General features: G+C 37.6%; 1 long non-coding RNA gene across 2 annotated transcripts; it reads right to left on the reverse strand.

Moving 5' to 3' along the window:
• Positions 1 to 345: 345 nt before the first annotated feature.
• Positions 346 to 4724, reverse strand: LOC149810572 (uncharacterized). Of its 2 annotated transcripts, XR_016429155.1 has the most exons (5): positions 4209 to 4724; positions 2765 to 2937; positions 934 to 1279; positions 760 to 856; positions 346 to 640 (listed from the first exon to the last, which is right to left on the reverse strand). It is a non-coding gene; the product is annotated as an uncharacterized LOC149810572 (long non-coding RNA). The 2 variants fall into 2 exon arrangements; XR_016429154.1 differs by having other exon boundaries at positions 760 to 1279.
• Between the last annotated feature and the right edge of the window lie 207 nt (positions 4725 to 4931).

Genomic DNA, 4931 nt, shown 5'->3' on the forward strand with positions numbered 1-4931 from the left:
TATAATCTGCAAAACCCTTTTCAGACAACTTGATGATATTTGCACTAAATTCCTTTAAAGTGGGAAATAAAGAAGATAATAGTGACAGGCTTGGCATCATGGACATCCATCCACCACCTTGATAGGGCACATTGTAGAATATTATATACGTTCATCTCTTTCATTTGTATTGATAGGACATTGATAACCTTTCTCATTTGTTCAAGGTACATCTGTTATTTTCCATTAGAAGCCCTAATCAGCACAGAGTTTTACACTCCCTTCAACTTTCACACTCCCCGCTCTTCTGCTCACAATTTTAATTGTTCCAAAGCTTTCAAAAGTAGTAACACAAACATCTGACTCCATAATTGTTCTATTTATTTATGAGAATCAAAATGCACAATCTTTTCTAATGAATCATAATGATGGTAGGATGGTTTATTCATTATACAAACAAATTGCGAAGATGAATCAAAATGGTAGAGAATTTAATCAGCCAGATATGTACATGAATATCATAGCTTGTGGAATCATTATCTCCTCTGAATCAAACTTGAAAGAACTTGTTGTGCTCTGTTGTTAGCCTTCTCTCTTAGGTGATTTCTCCTTCTGATATGCTATTTGTGTTTCCTATATCCACATTCAATGTGCAATTCACCTGAAACAGTTGTTTCCACTCTTGAACATACATGACATGACATTATATTTTGAAAGTAAAATAATAATGTGCCATATGATGATACTAGATACCAAACTTGAAACTATTAAAATTATTACCAGTTTCAAGAACATCATTTGAATGGCAATATCTGTAAACCTCACTTTGCACTCCTCTACTAACCTCAGGTAGAGAAGATGAGATCAACTTATCACCCTGAATATAATGTGAAAACATGGAGATGAACCAAAAGATAAGCTGATTGCAAAGGGAAAATGACAAATGCATCTCACTAGGTTTGGCTGAACTCTTTCCCAGGAACACGACTAATGTGTGTTGGTGAACTGCTGTATTATTTACTGAATGTGCAGAGCTGTCAAAGCAGTACATTGAACAGCTGGAACCTGAGAGGGAAGATTGAAAGCATCTATTAGATACCCTCGTGTTTACAAGTATGGCTTGAACCAAAGAGACTAATGAATCATGATTGTAACAATGTGATTGTATGGGATGGAGACAGTAGGGATTGGCCTGGATCTTCGGGATGCAGGTTTTACTGCATGTTTAGCCAAGTTTGATGTTACATGTCTCTTTACATCCACAAATCCCTCCGAGCTAGTAAATGGCAAAACTCCATGCCTGGTACAAAAGGTACAGGTAATGCAAAATAAATGGTATCATACAGCAGAGGATTCTGCAAGACTATTGAAGAAGAAAAAGGAGAGATGGCAACAACAAAAGACCACTCTAATATTATGGAGCATGCTTCCAAAGTGCAATGACATAAAAGGGTGAGCATAAAACTTTACTTTTGGACAAATATCATAGTGCATATGGCAATACCAAATGAAGGTTGAACAGTAAAAAAGGAAGGAAAATACTATTGAGAATGTAGCAAACATCACAGATCTTTTGCTAAAAATTATTTAAAAAAGCCACACAGAATTTTCTCTTGCACAGCTTTGCCACAAAACCAATACTGTTCCATGGCACTTGGAAGGGTTCTACCTTCTGTTGAACTAATATATAAAACCATACTTTAATGTATTACTCACTCGAGCATAGAGACCGCCTGCTAGAGTTGATAAGTACTAAGGTGTCAAAGGCTAAAGGCTAACAGCAATTGTTGCCAACATGCTACATCCCAATATTTTCAGAAAGCTACCATTTTTTTTTTTTGCATTTAAAAGTTGTACAGAATCTTTTAGGATATTTTGAGTGTTTGTACCTACAGGGGCTCTGCTTGTCTCGTAGGAGCAGCTAGTGCACGTCACCTTGTGTTGGGACGTTGCAAGTTCAAATCCTAATGGTATCGTATAACTGGTAGGGGTCTGCCTAACCCCAGCTTGCCTTTCAAAAAAATATTAATTTTTTGAGTGTTTGTAAGCCAAGATTGTTGTTGTCCATTTGTAGTTGACCAACCTACTAATAGGACTGATTATGCATTTCCTGCCAAGGGTATATATGTAATATGCGTTACTTGTGAAAGGTTAGATTGGTTGATGAAAGACCAAGACCTCTCACTCAAAGACTCCTCTTCTACCTATCATTCTTAGCTCCCTACTCTTCTTCTAATCACCCTTCCAATTACAAGAAGCATCACCAAGACCCTAGACCAACTGGCTGATCGGTAAGGAGTTTTAAGAAGCATATGATCATAGGTTGCATATTATGGTGAAACACTTTTAACAAAAAAGTAATGATATGGATGCCCAAAATATTGTATAACATATTATTGACAATCTAAAATTATAGAGTATAACATAAAATCACAACAATGGTATGATATATAGTAATAGGTTATTGCATAGATGCTTTAACATTGCAGCAACAAACATGCAACAATGCAACTCAAAAAATCAGATGTTAACCATTCTATAGATGCTCCTAAAAGTTCAGTTTATTAACCATTCTATAGATGCATCCAGAAGTTAAGCATGTGATTGTCTTTCTGATGACCTCGCCATGAAGACAGCCAAGGAAGATGCAACCAAGAGAATTCCAATTTTAATAAATTATAGACAACAATATCTCTATATTGGAATGATGAGAAATGAACAAAGTATGGTATTTAGCCAATATCTACAAATTGGAAATGATGACAAAAGAAACGAACAATGGTACCCTTCACAGAACCAGCAACACTGATCTTGAAAGGAGTGCCTGCCAGTCCATGTTGGGCGTCCAATGCCAAACATCAAACCAGAACCTTTGCACCCTGGGCACTTAATAAATCCATTCCTTCTTTCACTGAATACCAATTCAAGAATCTGACAAGCATTGAGGAACACCTTCCACTACAAAACAGTTTAACAGCACCAACATTAGTGGGACTAGGATCACACAACCATGGAGAACTGTTAAAAAGAAAACATCAAGTAGTCACAAACTTGGTCTTATACAAGTCACAGGTATAAATATATGTTATATATCAGCAATCTATTAAAAAGTGGTCCTAGTCATACCAACAGTGAAAAGAGCTTCCTTGTCAATAAGCTCACTCCAATTACAAACCAAACCAAAGAATTATGGCTCAAATTTATAAGAAGCACCATCCTAGCAATATAGATGTCTTCTGCAAGAAGAGCTCATTCTCCAATGAAACATAGAGAACAGTCCATTCATATTTGATACACCACCTGAAGGTGTTGGGCTTGAAACCCTCCTCTCCACTGCACAGCCCATCATAGAAAAAAGGGGATTTCTAAGCTTGTTGGTGCATTGAGATAAAACATTGGCACCATAGAAAACACCTAGCTTAATTTAGCCACCGCCCCAACAACGGAAGGCTGATGTATGCACAAAACTATGAACCTATGGGCTCCATCATCCGCTTCATGGAAGCTTCACATGCCGAGCGACTAATCTATTGAAGGCACCAAATTATATGGAACTATTGAGATGAAAATCATAGGTTTTAGAATTTTTTGTAAATTAAATCTTATGGATGTGATCTACAATGTTTGTTTAATGGGAAATGAGTTTTGAATCATAAGATTGTGACACATAAGCAGGTTTTTTAAGAGCTTTTAAAATTAATGGTCCACAATGCAATGAAATTTTATCATTCAAAAAATCATATTTTGGGATCAAAATAACACGATCCAAGGTTTGATCCTTAGCAAACAAACCTTCCTGAACACATCCATGTGGTCAGATTGAGTTGATAAAGCTTGAACCCAATGTTGTAAGTGTTAATATATATATATATATATATATATATATGTGTGTGTGTGTGTGTGTGTGTGTGTGTGTAGGAATGCACACCGAACCAAGCCGGCTCGGCTCGGGTTCGTCCGCTTTGTAAATGAGTCCAGCTTGAACTGATGTATGAAGCTTGGATGAGCTATCGAGGAATAACTTAAATGGGGAATAAAGATTTGCACCACAAAAGAGAGAAGGAATCACCAACAACACGACAGCGGGATAAGTAAATCGCGTTTCGAAGGAAAAGTTGAGGAAAACCATTAAATATTTTGCGTTCGAAAATAAATCAATGAATCAGAACAATCGAACCAGATGAGAATTAGCGTAAGCAATACGAAGATGAAGGTCAAGAAAAGGGTACCATTTTCTCTAGAGGATCCCAATAACTGCCCGAAATTGCAGAGAGAGAGAAGCGAATTTGGGGTCTTCCAGCTATGAACCCCAAGCGGGCGCATCAAAGTGCGTTTGGATCACACTCCAGAACGACCGAGTTCTTGAACTACAACATCTCCAGCGTGTTCCTGATTCCAAACGCACTTGAAGAGGCCTACAAGGGTTCCGCTCATCTGGTAGGGGCGACTTGTGAATGTTGGCGGGACGTCACAAGTTCGAAACCCACGGAGTTGTACTTTCCGGTGGACAGGAGAGACCTCAAGGGTGGGTTTTACCAACCTAAGGCCAGCCAATGTGCAATCGGTGATGTTTTTTTTCCTTGCTTTTTCCAACAAAAAAAAAAAAAAACGCACTCATGAACAAAAGGCCTTGGCTTGTCAACTTGAGATCGTGAAATAGGGCATTCCGGCTCCTCGATGGGCACTTAAAGTTCTTGAACTTAGTTGTAAAGTTCTTGTAGTGTTCTCTCCAATAACCCTCTTACAGTTTCATATTTTATATTGTAGTGTTCTCTGAAATCTTCAATGGTTTACTTTTTCATTAAGTCAACAAAACAACTTCAAGTTAAACTAAGTTTTTTTTAGAAGATGTAAGTGGGTTGAACTAACCGAGCTTGAAGTGTTCAAGATTGGCTCATTCTTATGGCGAGCCACATCTAATTCTCTCCACTAACCCTCTTACAGTTTCATAT

This window comes from Nuphar pumila, unplaced genomic scaffold (genome assembly GCF_984573655.1).
Source record: "Nuphar pumila unplaced genomic scaffold, dmNupPumi1.hap1.1 HAP1_SCAFFOLD_287, whole genome shotgun sequence".
Classification (NCBI taxonomy): domain Eukaryota; kingdom Viridiplantae; phylum Streptophyta; class Magnoliopsida; order Nymphaeales; family Nymphaeaceae; genus Nuphar; species Nuphar pumila.